Genomic DNA, 18,174 nt, shown 5'->3' on the forward strand with positions numbered 1-18,174 from the left:
CCTCTCCTCCTCCTTTTCCTCCTCCTCCTCTTCTCCCCTTGTCATCCTCCTCCTCTTCCTCCTCCCCTCCCCTCTCCTCCACCTCCTCCTCTCCTCTTGTTTTGTTTCCTCCCCACCTCCTCCTCCTCCTCCCCTCTCCTCTCCTCCACCTCCTCCTCCTCTCCTCTTGTTTTGTTTTGTTTCCTCCCCTCCTCTCCTCCTCCCCTCTCCTCTCCTCCACCTCCTCCTCTCCTCTTGTTTTGTATCCTCCCCTCTTCCTCCTCTCCCCCTCCTCTCCTCCCTCTCCCTCTCCTCCTCCTTTTCCTCCTCCTCCTCTTCTCCCCCTGTCCTCCTCCTCTTCCTCCTCTTCTCCTCCCCTCTCCTCCACCTCCTCCTCTCCTCTTGTTTTGTTTCCTCCCCTCCTCTCCCCCTCCTCTCCTCCCTCTCCTCCTCCTCCTCCTTTTCCTCCTCCTCCTCTTCTCCCCCTGTCCTCCTCTTCTCCTCCCCTCTCCTCCACCTCCTCCTCTCCTCTTGTTTTGTTTCCTCCCCTCCTCTCCCCCTCCTCTCCTCCCTCTCCTCCTCCTCCTCCTCCTCTCCTCTTGTTTTGTTTTGTTTCCTCCCCTCCTCTCCTCCTCCCCTCTCCTCTCCTCCACCTCCTCCTCTCCTCTTGTTTTGTATCCTCCCCTCTTCCTCCTCTCCCCCTCCTCTCCTCCCTCTCCCTCTCCTCCTCCTTTTCCTCCTCCTCCTCTTCTCCCCCTGTCCTCCTCCTCTTCCTCCTCTTCTCCTCCCCTCTCCTCCACCTCCTCCTCTCCTCTTGTTTTGTTTCCTCCCCTCCTCTCCCCCTCCTCTCCTCCCTCTCCTCCTCCTCCTCCTTTTCCTCCTCCTCCTCTTCTCCCCCTGTCCTCCTCTTCTCCTCCCCTCTCCTCCACCTCCTCCTCTCCTCTTGTTTTGTTTCCTCCCCTCCTCTCCCCCTCCTCTCCTCCTCCTCCTCCTTTTCCTCCTCCTCCTCTTCTCCCCCTGTCCTCCTCTTCTCCTCTCCTCTTGTTTTGTTTCCTCCCCACCTCCTCCTCCTCTTCTCCCCTCTCCTTTCCTCGCCTCCTCCTCCTCTTGTTGTTTTGTTTCCCCTCTTCCTCCTCAATATGTTTTTCTCGTTTTAACTCTCTTTTTACACATTTCACTAATGTGACCTCACCATATCCTCTCCTCTCCACTCCTTCTCCTTCTCCTTCTCCTCCTCCACTCTTTTCTCCTCTCCTCTCCTATTGTTTTGTTTCCTCTCCTCCTCTTCTTCTCTCTTCCTCCTCCTTTCCTCCTTCTAAATATGTTTCTCATTTTAAATCTCTTTTTACACATTTCACCAATGTGACCTGCTCCTCCTCCACCTCCTCCACCTCCTCCTCCACCTCCACCTCCTCCTCCTCCTCCTCAGAGAGGCTAAACAAACTGTTTTATACCAGCTGACTGACGACTCATCTAAAAGGCTCATTAATGTTTCTACTCTGTGAATCATCATGTCAGTCTGACCTCTGACCTCTGCTCAGAGTTTAAAGGGTTAAAAAGACGATCTGCTCCTCCTCCTCCTCCTCCTCCTCCTCCTCCTCCTCCTCCTCCTCCTCCTCCTCCTGTAAAGACTCTCCTCGGAGCTTCCTCTGCCATTCGTCTGGATTTATTCGTCTGAGTCTAAATGAGTTTATTGCTGCAGCAGAAAGTGGTTTCTGTTTCAGTCTCCATCTCTTTTATCTCATAATTAAATGACGGACATTTTTCACAACAGCAGCTTCTTCCAGTAAAAACACAGAAGAAGAAGAAGGAGAAGAAGAAGAAGAAGAAGAAGTTCCCTCTTCTAGTAAAAACAGAGAAGAAGAAGAAGTTCCCTCTTCTAGTAAAAACAGAGAAGAAGAAGTTCCCTGTGCTGAAAGTCTCCCACAGGAAACACACGACAAACAAGATCTTCCCCAAAAGAAAACCCTGGTGATCCAGGAGGAGTCTCAGAGGAGGTGCAGCTCCTCCTGGGAGCTGATCAGAGCAGACAACAGACAGGAGGAGCCTCCCCTCTGGCTCTGGAGGAGAACCTCCTCAACCTCCTAAAGCTCCTCGTCTCTCCCCGGAGGACTCAGAGGAGCAGAGGAGGAGGAGCAGAGGAGGAGCCCTGAAACCTGTTTTCCTCCTTTTAGAGGAGCAGAGAGACGATTTAAACTGTTTTAACTGTCGTTCCCTTGTTTCCTCTCTTCTCCTTGTCTCCTCCCCTCTTTTCTCCTCTTCTTCTCCTCCTCCTCCTCATATACGAGGCTGAAAACTGATTTTTTTTGCCATTTTTGCACCTTGTTTTTCTCCTTTTTGCACCTTTTTTATGTCACATTAAATGTAAAATCATTCACAAATTCTCATTATTTAACATGTTTATTCTGAAATCTAACTCACTGACTGAAGCTTTATATTCCATGGAGCCTTTTCAAGAGTTGGACTAGTTGTTTTAAAGCGAGTTTATGGTTTTTATCAACTATAAAGATGTGTTTTATTTATTTTAAAAGCCTAATAATGTTCTTTATAACTTTAGAAAAGCAGTTTTGTTGCTGCAGCAGCTTCACTGTGTTTATAGGCTAGAAACAGTAAGTGAACCCTTTAAAATTACCTGTTTTTCATGCAGAAATTTGTCATAAAATGTGATCTGATCTGCACATAAATCCAACATATATACTCTTGGATTTAATAACTGCTCAAAGCTCTTTCTGCAAGTAGAAAAGTGCAACATTTTGTGCATGTTTGATCACATTTTATGACAAATTTATGCAGAAAAACAGGTCATTTTCACCCGGTAAGGACAGTATTTCTCCTGTGGGTCGAGGAACAAACGACACATTATGTTGCAGGTTTGGAGAATAAATAAATATCCCATAATCATCACAAACATCTTCATAGTTTCTAATTTTGCTGCTCAGGATGACTGTAAAATTCCATGTGATTTTATTGCTCCGTTTTGGAGAAATTTGCAGGAATCTAAACATCTGGAGTTCACTTTTTCTATTAAAAAACAGCCTTTGACTCATTATAACTAATTAAATATATTAACTTAACTAAAACAATAATATTGCAAATAAAAAACAACATTTTAATGCCCTAACAGACATGATAAAACATGTGGTTTATGTTTTATTGTCTTGCATAGAGCAGATACTGGAAACGCTTGTTAAGGTTCAATCAGTTATTAAATCACGAACTTTTAATGCATGTGTTCAATAAAGACATGAAATATTAGAATAGTTTGTGTGGTATTAAGTTAAGCACATTGTTTTTGACTTAATTTGGGACTAAGTTGCAGATCAGATCACATTTTATGACAAATTTATGCAGAAAAACTGGTAATTTTGCTCCATTTTGGAGAAATTTGCAGGAATCTAAAGGCCCTGGAGTTCATTTCTTCTATTAAACTAACTAACTAACTAAAACAATAATATTGCAAATAAAAAACAACATTTTAATGCCCTAACAGACATGATAAAACATGTGGTTTGTGTTTTATTGTCTTGCATCAGAAGCAAACAGTGTAATGGCTGTAATAAAGTGCGGTCAGCGGTCCATTATCCTGCAGCGGAGCCTCGTTAGAAAGCTGCAGATTCCACTAAATGTGTGTGGAAGAATTCATCGTGCATAAAGTGTGAATTAATTGTAGCTTGTCCCGTGGGGCCGGCTCATAAAACACATCTGCTAGTGTCCCAACGAGTGCCCCGGGACTAGAACTGTGATCCGAGTCCTGACAGCTCGAGTCTGAGCCGCTCGGCCCTGAAGACAAATAATCCTCCGAACAGAGAAACTGTGATGAGTCCCGACACTGAGACGCTTCCACAGCGACATTAGCAGCTTCTGTTGCACACTGACAGCTCCAATAAATCACACACAGTGTTTCTGCACACTGACACTCTTCTAGAGATCAAAACCTGCAAGAAACTGATGCTGCAGCAACCAGTCCACTCACTAATCAGCAGGAAAACACTTCAGAATTGTTGTTTTTTATGCAAAAATACCACCAAAAAAAAGCCAATTATACATTAAAATTCTTTGTTTTATATCATATTTTATAGAGAAAAGTGCTGCTACAATTTCTGAGACATAATTGAGCACAAACTAGAGACCTGGAGCATTCAGAGGATGATATTTAGGAGATCTTTCCTACAAATATTGGCCATAAGTTGCCAAAAAAAATGCACTTCTTGCAGGAATCTTAACAGGGTTTTTCATCAGTTTTCTTTGCAGAAATCTCCCAAATATCAAAAGGATTTGCCATCAAATCACTGCATGGGTTTCTCTATGGTTCTCTGTGTCTTTACGTGGTAAAGCAACCAGTCCACTAACTAATCAGCAGGAAAACACTTCAGAATTGTCGTTTTTCATGCAAAAATACCACACAAAAAAAGCCAATTATACATTCAAATATCTGCTTTTCTTTGCTTTATATCATATTTTATAGAGAAAAGTGCTGCTACAATTTCTGAGACATAATTGAGCACAAACTAGAGACCTGGAGCATTCAGAGGATGATATTTAGGAGATCTTTCCTACAAATATTGGCTATAAGTTTTCAGAAGTTGCCAAAAAAAAATGGCACTTCTTGCAGGAATCTTAAAAATGGTTTGATACCAAATCACAGCATGCATTATTCTCTGGTTTTTGTGTCTTAATGAGGTATTTTGAAGGATTTTTTGACAATTTTTATGACTTGTCAAGTCAAAAGAAGCAGCAGAATTTAGCACCAAATCTGTGCAACAAAATGTGTCAATCCCAAAAGTTCTGCAACAATTTCTGAGACGTAATTAAACACAAGATTTGGTCTGGAGATCTAGAGATCTGGAGCCTTCAGAGGAGGACAATAACTAATAAATAACAGGGTTTTTCATCAGTTTTCTTTGCAGAAATCTCCCAAATATCATAAGGATTTGCCATCAAATCACTGCATGGGTTTCTCTATGCTTCTCTGGGTCTTTATGTGGTATTTTGGAGGAATTTTGACAATTTTTATGGAAGAATTTAGCACCAAAACAGAGAGTGTTTCTGCAGACTGACACTGTTCTAGAGATTAAAACCTGCAAGAAACTGATGCTGCAGCAACCAGTCCACTAACTAATCAGCAGGAAAACACTTCAGAATTGTCGTTTTTCATGCAAAAATACCACACAAAAAAAGCCAATTATACATTCAAATATCTGCTTTTCTTTGCTTTATATCATATTTTATAGAGAAAAGTGCTGCTACAATTTCTGAGACATAATTGAGCACAAACTAGAGACCTGGAGCATTCAGAGGATGATATTTAGGAGATCTTTCCTACAAATATTGGCTATAAGTTTTCAGAAGTTGCCAAAAAAAAATGGCACTTCTTGCAGGAATCTTAAAAATGGTTTGATACCAAATCACAGCATGCATTATTCTCTGGTTTTTGTGTCTTAATGAGGTATTTTGAAGGATTTTTTGACAATTTTTATGACTTGTCAAGTCAAAAGAAGCAGCAGAATGTAGCACCAAATCTGTGCAACAAAATGTGTCAATCCCAAAAGTTCTGCAACAATTTCTGAGACGTCATTAAAGACAAGATTTGGTCTGGAGATCTAGAGATCTGGAGCCTTCAGAGGAGGACAATAACTAATGAATAACAGGGTTTTTCATCAGTTTTCTTTGCAGAAATCTCCCAAATATCATAAGGATTTGCCATCAAATCACTGCATGGGTTTCTCTATGGTTCTCTATGTCTTTACGTGGTATTTTGGAGGAATTTTGACAATTTTTATGGAAGAATTTAGCACCAAAACAGAGAGTGTTTCTGCAGACTGACACTGTTCTAGAGATTAAAACCTGCAAGAAACTGATGCTGCAGCAACCAGTCCACTAACTACTCAGCAGGAAAACAGTTCAGAATTATCGTTTTTCATGCAAAAATACCACACAAAAAAAGCCAATTATACATTCAAATATCTGCTTTTCTTTGCTTTATATCATATTTTATAGAGAAAAGTGCTGCTACAATTTCTGAGACATAATTGAGCACAAACTAGAGACCTGGAGCATTCAGAGGATGATATTTAGGAGATCTTTCCTACAAATATTGGCGATAAGTTTTCAGACGTTGCCAAAAAAAATGCACTTCTTGCAGGAATCTTAAAAATGGTTTGATACCAAATCACAGCATGCATTATTCTCTGGTTTTTGTGTCTTAATGAGGTATTTTGAAGGATTTTTTGACAATTTTTATGACTTGTCAAGTCAAAAGAAGCAGCAGAATGTAGCACCAAATCTGTGCAACAAAATGTGTCAATCCCAAAAGTTCTGCAACAATTTCTGAGACGTAATTAAAGACAAGATTTGGTCTGGAGATCTAGAGATCTGGAGCCTTCAGAGGAGGACAATAACTAATAAATAACAGGGTTTTTCATCAGTTTTCTTTGCAGAAATCTCCCAAATATCAAAAGGATTTGCCATCAAATCACTGCATGGGTTTCTCTATGGTTCTCTGTGTCGTTATGTGGTATTTTAGAGGAATTTTGACCATTTTTATGGAAGAATTTAGCACCAAAACAGAGAGTGTTTCTGCAGACTGACACTGTTCTAGAGATTAAAACCTGCAAGAAACTGATGCTGCAGCAACCAGTCCACTAACTAATCAGCAGGAAAACACTTCAGAATTGTCGTTTTTCATGCAAAAATACCACAAAAGCCAATTATACATTCAAATATCTGCTTTTCTTTGCTTTATATCATATTTTATAGAGCCTGACTGATTTCAGAGGGAAATTCACTGATAACTGAATTAAAATCGACATTTTCTATGCAGATTCTGCTACTTTCTCACACATTAAAACTGTATTGTAAACATTATAAGAACAATGTATTATTCTCTGTTTTTAACTGAATATTTTTGGGTTTTGGATCGACAAAACAACACTTAAAGACTTTATTTTGTTTTTGCATGCTGACATTGTTAAAAAAATGGATTAAAACCTTTGAAATGTATGTTAAAATGTGACAAAATGCAGCTATCGACTCACTATTCAGCAGAAAAACACTTAATTATTGTGATTTTTCATGCAAAAATGGCACAAAAAAAGCAGTTTCAGTCTCTTAAACATGCAGATATCCTGTTTTTCTTTGTTTTATGTAATATTTCTTAGAGCCTGACTGATATTGGATATTTGAGACAGATATCGATGCTGATTTTAAAAGGGAAACTGAATTAATAAAGCTTTTTATTTGGATTCTGCAGTGATTTCTCACCACTCTGCAAACCTACCCAGAGAGCTATTAACCGTATTGTAAACATTATAAAAACTATGTTATATTCTCTATATTTAACTGAATATATTTTGGGTTTTGGACGGTTTTTGCATACCGGTATTGTTCAAAAAAAGAGATTAAAACCTTTGAAATTTATGTTAAAATGTCACAAAATGCAGCTGCAACAATCAGTCGACTACCTGCTCAGCAGATCAGCAGAAAAATACTCAATAATTGTCATTTTTCATGCAAAAATGGCAAAAAATATTGTGTTTTCCATCTCTTATATGCAGATATCCTGTTTTACTTTCTTTTATGGAATATTGTGGGATATTTAAGACAGATGCCGATGCTGATTTTAGAGGGAAAATTAACCACACAACACTTAAAGACATCATTCTGTTTTTGCATGCTGGCAATTGTTAGAAAAAGAGATTAAAACCTTAAAATTGATGTAAAAATGTGACAAAATGCAGCTGCAATAAAAAAAAAGCACAAATAGCACAAAAAAGCAGTTTCAGCCTCTTAAACATGCAAATATCCTGCTTCTCTTGGTTTTATATCAGATTTTATAGAGCCAAACTGATTTCAGAGGGAAAATTAATCCATAATTTAATGAAAATTAACCTTTTTTATGCGGATTGTGCAGCGATTTTTCACCACACAACACTTAAAGACATCATTTTGTTTTTGCATGCTGGCAATTGTTAGAAAAAGAGATGAAAACCTTTGAAATTGACGTTAAAATGTGACAAAATACAGCTGCAACAACCAGTCTACTGACTGATTAGCAGATCAGCAGAAAAATACATAAAAAGTTGCAGTTTTTCATGCAAAAATGGCAAAAAAACAGCAGTTTCAGCCTCTTATCCATGCAGATATCCTGCTTGTTTTTTATTTTATTGTCTTGACTCTTGTATTTCTGCTGCTCTAACACTAGAAACTTCCCCCCTGTGGGACTAATGAAGGAATATCTTTCTTACATCTCATCTTGTGCAAACACGAGATACAATATGGTTGAAAAAATAACTTTTTCATCTGCAGAAAGTCTCCAGCTGAGAGGCAGGAGAGCCCTCAGCTGCTGCCACCAGAGGAAATAAAGGTTCAGGCTGTTCTGAGCCGCCGAGTCCTGTTTGTGCCCTGTCTGCGTCTCCTGTGTCTCCTCCTCCTCCTCCTCCTCCTCCTCCTCCTCCTCCTCCTCAGTGAGTGGCAGCCCTCAGCTGTGTCTCGTCACTAATCAGGAGGATCAGAGTCCTCAGTCTGCAGCTAACATGATGCTCCTGCACACTAGACTCTCCAAACTTAACTCTCAACTAAAGACATGAAATATTAGAATAGTTTGTGTGGTATTAGGTTAAGCACATTGTTTTTGACTTAATTTGGGACTAAGTTGCAGATCAGATCACATTTTATGACAAATTTATGCAGAAAAACAGGTAATTTTCACCCGGTAAGGAGAGTATTTCTCCTGTGGGTCGAGGAACAAACGACACATTATGTTGCAGGTTTGGAGAATAAATTAATATCCTATAATCATCACAAACATCTTCATAGTTTCTATTTTTGCTGCTCAGGATGACTGTAAAATTTCATGTGATTTTATTTCTCCGTTTTGGAGAAATTTGCAGGAATCTAAAGGCCCTGGAGTTCACTTCTTCTATTAAAAAAACAGCATTTGGATCATTAGAACTAATTAAATAAAATAACTTAACTAAAACAATAATATTGCAAATAAAAAACAACATTTTAATGCCCAGTCTGTGTCTCCTCCTCCTCCTCCTCCTTCTCCTCAGTGAGTGGCAGCCCTCAGCTGTGTCTCGTCACTAATCAGGAGGATCAGAGTCCTCAGTCTAACATGATGCTCCTGCACACTAGACTCTCCAAACTTTACTCTCAACTCAGTTTTTTCTCCACTTTGTGCACATATTTCACATTTCTTGGTCCTTTTTTCTCCAGTTGCATGCACTGTAAAAAAAAAACTATTTTTTACGGTAAAAAACCAGCAGCTGTGGTTTCCAGAACGTTACCGTAATAAATACGGTGCAACTTTTTTCTAATATTACGGTAAAAAGATATTAACACTGTTGATTTCACGTTTAAGATTGCATTTATTCCATTTTTTACCGTATAAATAAAAGGTTTTTCCATCAAAAGATTTGACATATAATTGACAAGAAAATACTTTATAAATGCTGTATAAATTAAAGATTTTACCATTAAATATTACAGTATATTTCTGTTAGAGATATGGTGTTTAGTACATTTAACAGTGAGAAAAAGTATTTTTACAAAAAATAAATGCAAAAATTACAGTGATGCTTTTCGTTACAAACACGGTGCCAATGTATTTATCAGTAATAGAGTAATGTTTTTTTATTTTTTTATTTAAAACCTGTAAAAATACTGTTCTGGCTGATATATACATTTACAGTATTTAATTGTTACTAAAACTGAATTAACCCATTTATCATTTTACGGTCTTTTAATGTCATGGTTTAATAGTTTTTCACTGTAAAATCTACAGACATTTTTTACAGTGTGAGTGCATTTAATTGCTGTGATAGTTTTGCTTTAAATAAATCAATTATTGATGAAATTCTAATGTTTAAAAGTCACTGTTGCATGGAAAATATAAGCTACTATGAGTCTTTTTAGTACAAAACTGCGTCTGTGTAACTATCCCTCAACCAGATTTAGACCCAAAAGTCTGTAATTGCACCAGTTTATCTCAGTATGTTGAGGAGAAAAAAAGGATCTGATTGACTGCTGCAGGTGCCAATCCATCTTCCTACAATATGACTGGCAAATTTATCTAAATGTGCAAGATTCTCCTGAGAAAAGCTGCAAGGAAACATAAAGTTTTTACTCTCTTGTGTGTTTTTGTCTTAATGCAAACTCGACTTCTGTCTCTAAGAAGCTGCAGCGTTCTCAGTTTTAAAGCTGAAACACTTAATAATAATAACAAATGGCACAAAAAAGCCTCTTCTACATGCAGATATCCTGTTTTTCTTTGTTTTATAGAATATTTCATAGAGCCTGACTGATATTGGATATTTGAGACAGATGCCGATGCTGATTTTAGAGGGAAAATTCATCCATAACTCAATGAAAATAAACCTTTTTATGTGGATTGTGCGATTTTTCACCACCCAGAGATCTACTTTCTCACACATAAAACTGTATTGTAAAGATAATAAAAAACAATGTATTGTTGTCTATATTTAACTGTTTTGGACTGACTAAACAACACTTAAAGACATCATTCTGTTTTTGCATGCTGGCATTGTTAGAAAAAGAGATTTAAACCTTTGAAATTTATGTTAAAATGTCACAAAATGCAGCTGCAAAAACCAGTCTACTAACTGCTCAGCAGATCAGCAGAAAAATACTCAATAATTGTAATTTTTCATGCAAAAATGGCACAAAAAAGCTAATGAAAATGAGCTTTATAGGAACCTGAAACTCTCCTATTTCCATGATTATCTCGTGCAGTTTGATGCACAAAACATGCAGCTTTTCTCATGATTAATAATGTGTTATTTTGCAAATTAGATGTGAATATTTCTGCATATTGGTGTCCCTGAACTTGCATAAACTGGCTTCAGCAGCAACACAACACAAGAGCTGACACACAATCGCACAAAAAGTCATTTCTTGCAGAAATCTCAAATGTTTCTGAAATCACAGCTTGAATTTGTGTCTTAATTCAGTATTTTGGAGGAGTTTTTGTCCATTTTTATGGCAGAATTTAGCAGCAAATCTGTGCAACAAATTGTATCAAACCCAAAAGTTCTGCAACAATTTCTGAGACATAATTGAGATGGGTAGATTCCCTACATATGTTTATGATAAGTTGGTTTTTTAGCAGTTTTCAGAAGTCGCCAAAAAATGTTTTTGATATTAATCAAAGCATTCATTATTCTCTGGTGTTCCTCAGGGTCTCTGTGTCTTAATGTGGGATTTTGGAGGAATTTATGACCATTTTTACTAATGTCAAGTAAAAAGAAATGGCAGAATTTAGCACCAAACAAACGTGCTGCCATACAATCGCACAAAAATGCATTTCTTGCAGAAATCTGAAACGTTTTTGTTGGCTTTTCAGTCATTTACAGAAGCTGCAAAAAAAAAAAGCTCTTCGTGCAGGAACCTTAAAAAAATGTAATCAATTTTTTTATTATTTGTTACCAAATCACAGCATGCATTATTCTCTGTTGTTGCTCAAGGGTTTTGTGTCTTAATTGGGTATTTTGGAGGAATTTATGATCATTTTTATGGCAGAATTAAGCATCAAATCTGTGCAACAAATTGTATCAAATCCAAAAGTGCTGCAACAATTTCTGAGACATAATCGAGCACAAACTAGAGACCTGGAGCATTCAGAGGATGATATTTAGGAGATCTTTCCTTCAAATATTGGTAATAAGTTTTCAGAAGTTGCCAAAAAATGCACTACTTGCAGGAATCTTAAAACATTTTTTAAATCAAATCACAGCATGCATTATTCTCTGGTGTAGCTCAAGATTTTTGTGTCTTAATGAGGTGTTTTGAAGGATTTTTTGACTATTTTTATGACTTGTCAAGTCAAAAGAAGCAGCAGAATGTAGCACCAAATCTGTGCAACAAAATGTGTCAATCCCAAAAGTTCTGCAACAATTTCTGAGACGTAATTAAAGACAAGATTTGGTCTGGAGATCTAGAGATCTGGAGCCTTCAGAGGAGGACAATAACTAATAAATAACAGGGTTTTTCATCAGTTTTCTTTGCAGAAATCTCCCAAATATCAAAAGGATTTGCCATCAAATCACTGCATGGGTTTCTCTATGCTTCTCTGGGTCTTTATGTGGTATTTTGGAGGAATTTTGACCATTTTTATGGAAGAATTTAGCATCAAATCTGTGCAACAAATTGCATCAAACCCAAAAGTTCTGCAACAATTTCTGAGACATAATTGAGTGTGAGACATTAACCACAAACTAGAGACCTGGAGCATTCAGAGGATGATATTTAGGATATCTTTCCTACAAATATTGGCAATAAGTTTTCAGAAGTTGGCAAAAAAAATGCAGTCCTTGCAGGAATCTTAAAAATGTTTTGTTACCAAATCAAAACATGCATTATTCTCTGTTGTTGTTCAAGGTTTTTGTGTCTTAATGTGGTATTTTGGAGGAATTTTAACCATTTTTATGGCAGAATTTAGCACCAAATCTGTGCAACAAATTGTATCAAACCCAAAAGTTCTGCAACATTTTCTGAGAGAGCAAAATCCAGAGACCTGAAGCATTCAGAGGATGATATTTAGGATATCTTTCCTACAAATATTGTTGATAAGTTTTCAGAAGTTTGCAGGAATCTTAAAAATGTTTTTGATACCAAATCACAGCATGCATTATTCTGTTGTTTTTCAAGGTTTTTGTGTCTTAATGTGGAATTTTGGAAGAATTTATGACATTTTTTATGACTTGTCAGCTAAAAATGGCAGAATTTAGCAACAAATCTGTGCAACAAATTGTATCAAACCCAAAAGTTCTGCAACATTTTCTGAGAGAGCACAAACTAGAGAGCTGGGGCATTCAGAGGAGGACAATAACAGGATTATTTTATCATTTATTTGCAGAAATCTCCCAAATATCAAAAGGATTTGACACCAAATCACTGCATGTTTCTATCTATGCTTCTCTGTCTCTTAATGAGCTCATTTTGTAGCAATTTTGACCATTTCTTTTTTACTTTTTAGTGGCGAAAAGTGGTTAAATCTTGTCTGCAAGCCTCACATGCTGCCATCATGATGCTCTGAAGCCTTTTACACTATGAAACGCTGCAGTTTATGAAAGATTAATGAGCACAACAACCAACTGTTGACCCATTAAGTCTGCACACAAACACTGAGGAGGAATAACGAGCCTGCAAACATGTTTTAATGCACTTCAGAGGTGAAGAATGTGTCCATAAAGACGAACCAGCAGCTGTGTCTCTGACAGCAGCTGCCTCCAGAACAAACAAAGCTGAATAAAAGCGTCACACAACAACATGAAACCGGCTCCAGAGGCTCCGTGAACCGGAGTTTCCTCCATTTCATCCGGATCAGCTGGATGCGAGCTGACATGGTGTCAAAAGGGCGCAGAAGCAGCACAGATACCTGGTCTACCTGCACGCCCAGACTCACACATGCGTCCACCAAAAGAAGCCAGTTTGCAGCTTCTTAGTGGCACAAATCTGATTTATAAAGGAGGTGATGAAGCTGCAGCTGCAGGAGGAGGAAGAGGAGAAAGGAGGACGTGTCAGACGTACCTTAATTGTCTCGCTTTCCAAACGAGCCGCTTCTGTCGCCATGTTGATGCTCAAAGCTCCGCGTTTCCTCCGAAAAAACACTTTTTCTACCCGCCACGAGCGGGTTTTCACTCATATCTGCCTCCTTTTATCCTCCATCGACACCCACGAGACCAGAAATATCATAAATATCAATATAAACGTGTCAAAAGGAGGACGGCACGTACACACCGGAGCCGGAGCTTTAAAGCGCTTCAGCTTCTCCCATCAAGAGCCATACCCATGGAAACCTATGATGAAACCAGCGGGGCTCAATCTGAGGTCCGGGGGGCACCGAGGGTCCCTGATCTGCCCCTCAAATGTCTCCCAGCTGCAGCAGCAGAGCTTTAATCACACACATCTGCTGCTTTTCTGCGCTTTTTTACGCATTTCAACCAACGCGCGGTCTCGATTTTTTTCGCCTTTAAATCGCGTTAAATTGAAATAAATGTGTATGTGAGTGACGTAGCAGGGACAAGAAGTCCCTCTGAATGAGTGAATGGGTCTGGGCGTGTCCTCACCAGATGTGCTTGTTGTAATCAATCCGTTTATAGACAGAAACAAACCAAAAATAGACGCTTTTTCTCTCCCACTGGCTGAAATGCTGCCCACTTCTTCCTTCACATGTCATCATTTGGAGATATTTTTAACCCAAAAAGCAGCAGAAAGGAGGTGAAAGTCTCTCTGCGCTGCTTTTATTTGATGCAAATGTTATTTTGGCTCTTTTTCTCTAACGCATCATATGGATAAGTGGTCTGTTGGTGACGTGGCAGCTTCTTTTACGCGTTATTAAAGCATTTAAAGGTGATTTTCTGTCTCTCTGGGCCTGTTGCGCGCACAAAAAACATACAAAATATCAAATATAACATGAAAAAAACACCTTTTGTGCCGCTTATATGGCTTCCACTTGACACAAAAGACACCTGGGTGCTATAATAATGATTATTAATGGATGAAATATTGGTTATTGGTGCTCCGGTACTCACCAGCATCACGGCGCCCAGCAGCAGCAGCAGGTGGGGACCCGGGAGGTGGAGCCCATCTCCGGGACAATAATCCGGGATTTAAGCGGATATTTGAGTGTAAAACGCCTTTTGTCTCCTCCGTGGATCCACTCAGAGGCTCCGTGGATTATTAATTATTATCTCCTGTGATTTTTCTCTCTCGCCGTGGAGACATCAGCCCGCTTCCGGTTGGATGGATGAGCGTCCTTCTAGCGGAGACTGTCACAAGATGGCCTGAACGAGGCGCACACACACACACACACACACACACACACACACACACACACACACACACACAGCAGCAACCTGTTGTTGGTCTCTGAGCGCTGATTTCACATTTAAAGTGAAATGGATCTAATTTAAATGTCAGATTGCTTTTATTTTGGTAGCTGCTTGTCTGCTTGTGTGTTTATATATATATATATATATATATATATATATATATATATATATATATATATAAATACTATTTTATTTATTTATTTGAATATTATTTTTTTTTTAAATTAATCTAATTTAAATGTCAGATTGGTTTTATCTTGGTAGCTGCTTGTCTGCTTGTGTGTTTATATATATATATATATATATATATATATATATACTATTTTATTTATTTATTTGAATATTATTATTTATTTATTATAATTTTTTTAAATTAATCTAATTTAAATGTCAGATTAGTTTTTGTTTTGGTAGCTGCTTGTCTGCTTGTGTTTATATATATATATATATGTATATAAACACACAAATACTATTTTATTTATTTTTTTGAATATTATTATTTTTTTGTTTTATTATTATTTATAATTAATCTAATTTAAATGTCAGATTGGTTTTATTTTGGTAGCTGCTTGTCTGTTTGTGTTTATATATATATATATATATATATATATATATATATATATATATATAAACACACAAATACTATTTTTTTATTTTTTTGAATATTATTATTATTATTTTTTTTTAATTATTTTTAATTAATCTAATTTAAATGTCAGATTGGTTTTATTTTGGAAGCTGCTTGTCTTGAAAAAAAAAAAAAAAGTAATATTTATAAGACAAGCAGCTACCAAAATTTAAAATAATCTGGACTCTGAATTAGAAAAAATATTAATAAATAGTCTATAAAATAAAAAAAGACAACATAAAGAAGATAAATAATCATATTTTTGACCTCGTGTTTTATATCCATTATTTGAGTATAGCCACTGCTGGAAAAAATATAAACAACTTACTAAATAATAATAATAATAATAATAACAATATATATATATATATATATATATATATGCCTATTTTAGTTTCTCATTTTTAATAGAGCCACTTAGGGGTATTCAATTTGTTTTATTACAGAAAAAGTACTAATATTTTATTTTATTGATTTATTATTTTTTATTATTTTTATGTATTTTGTTCTATTACAAAAATACTATTTTATATTATTTATTTGAATATTATTGATTGATTGATTGAATGATTTATGATTTTTAAAAATATTTTTTATATCTTTTTTTAATTAAAGTTGTTTTATTACAAAAATACTATTTTATTTTATTTATTTATTTGAGCAAGCAATTGTAATAATGAAATAAGGGGGGGGGGTAAAAAAAATAAAAATATATATATAATTATATATTTTCTTTAGTTTGTTGTGTTGGCAGCATGAAAAAGTATTTTTTTAGACTATATATGAATAATTTATCCATAAAGGTGGAGATTGAAGGTGTTTTAGAGCTCATCTGCATATTTCTAGTGATTTGTCGCCTCCTGGTGGACATTTAGTGAAATTACACTCAGCACATTATAATAAAGCTCCACTGGAATAAAGTTTGTTTTCAGCTGCAGTTTGGATTTAAATTGAGCTTTTGTAAAAGTTTTAGTTTATAGAAATATGGATAAACTGTGAAATACATTATGAGGAACAAAACTACCAAAATAAACAACTTTATATGAGTTTATTGCACAGTTTTTTGTTCAAATCCGCTCAATCATTTTCTCTATTTTTGCAGGTTTTTGCTGTTTTACTCATTTCAGTTTAATTCAAAATTTCCATCCAGTTCAAACAAGTGATTCAAATATAAACCATGTATGTATGTGTGTAATTAAATCAAATAAAATGAGATAAATAGATTTTATTTCTTTTTAGAAGACATTTATAGGACTATAGCGAATAGAGTTGACCAAATGAATTTACTTTAATCATTTTTTATAATTAATTAAATTACTTTTAATGCATTCTGTTGATGATTGTCACCAAGCAAAGTCAAGTTTAATCATTTTAATTGGATATAAATGTATTCATTCAAACAAAAAAAGCACCTACACATAAAATGATTTAAAAAAATATGCAAAATGATTTAAAAAAAAGTAAAATGACATTAAAAAAAGACTCAAAATGATGCATTTTTGATGTAAATAAACTCTTTTATCCGTAGTTTCTTGCATTTCTCATCTTTTTATCTCAGTTTTATTTGAATTAATTGCACAAATGTTAAGTTTTTTATCTCATGTTACAATTAAATTATTCAGTTTGATGGAAATTTGCATATAAATGAAATGAGAAAACCTGTAAAACCTGCAGAAAACCTTTTGTTTTTTTAGTTTGTTGGAAGTGAAACAGAGGACACACCCGTCACACACACACACACACACACACACACACACACACACACACACACACCTGTCACACACACATGAGCGCACACACACTTTCACTTCACCGTGTGAACATAAATGACGCTTTAAAAACACTTTTACATGTTTTAGTTTCTCTGATTTCAGCCTCTCACTTCCTGCAAAGTTCATTTATATTGTTAGATTATATAGATTTCTATATATTATTGCACTCAACTTGAGAATTTCCATTTTATGTGACTTTTAAGAAACATTTTAGAGGTAAATAAATATAGTTTTACTCCACTATATTTATCTGACTGCTTTAGTTACTTTTCAGGTCGAGATTTAACATAAAAACATGAAAATTTATCATGTTTTTATGTTAAATCTCGACCTGAAAAGTAGCTAATAATTTAATTAATTAATTAAATAAAATAATATATTAATATATAATATAATATTAAATAAAATAAGATAAGACTTAATTTGTATTTAAAATTAAGATCAAGATATTATATTTATATTTTATTATTATTATTATTATTATTATTATTATTAATATTAATAATAATAATAATAATAATAATAACAATAATAATAATAATAATAATAATTCAAAATTATAAAAGATATTATCATTGTTATTGTTATTACAAATATAAATATACATATTAAAATGAAAAAAATAGATTAAATAAGACATAATTTGTATTTATTATTATTATCATTATTATTTTTAATTAATGAATTCATTAACTACAAATAAAAATAAAAATAAAAATAAAATAAAAAATATTCTCCTCCTCTGAGTCCACCAGGGAACCAAATCATACAAACTTCACGCCTTGTTTCTCTCTCAGCTCTCAACATGAACATGCAAAACAAATATTTATAGTTCCAGCAGGATAAAAAGATGAAATAGTGCTGAATCACATGTGCATATGTATTTTCCGTGGCAGAGTAAACAAACAGAGATCAGCTGTTTGCAGCTGGTTGTGATTCTCTG

At 35.7% G+C, this 18,174-nt stretch overlaps 1 protein-coding gene across 1 annotated transcript in view; it reads right to left on the reverse strand.

The window, feature by feature from the left end:
* LOC131962693 (sodium channel protein type 2 subunit alpha-like) overlaps positions 1–14,004 on the reverse strand; it is a 65,809-nt gene extending 51,805 nt beyond the window's left edge. The window contains 1 exon segment of the mRNA XM_059327688.1: positions 13,528–14,004. The gene's annotated coding sequence lies outside the window, so the exon portion shown is untranslated.
* Between the last annotated feature and the right edge of the window lie 4,170 nt (positions 14,005–18,174).

This window comes from Centropristis striata, chromosome 24 (assembly GCF_030273125.1).
Source record: "Centropristis striata isolate RG_2023a ecotype Rhode Island chromosome 24, C.striata_1.0, whole genome shotgun sequence".
Lineage (NCBI taxonomy): Eukaryota > Metazoa > Chordata > Actinopteri > Perciformes > Serranidae > Centropristis > Centropristis striata.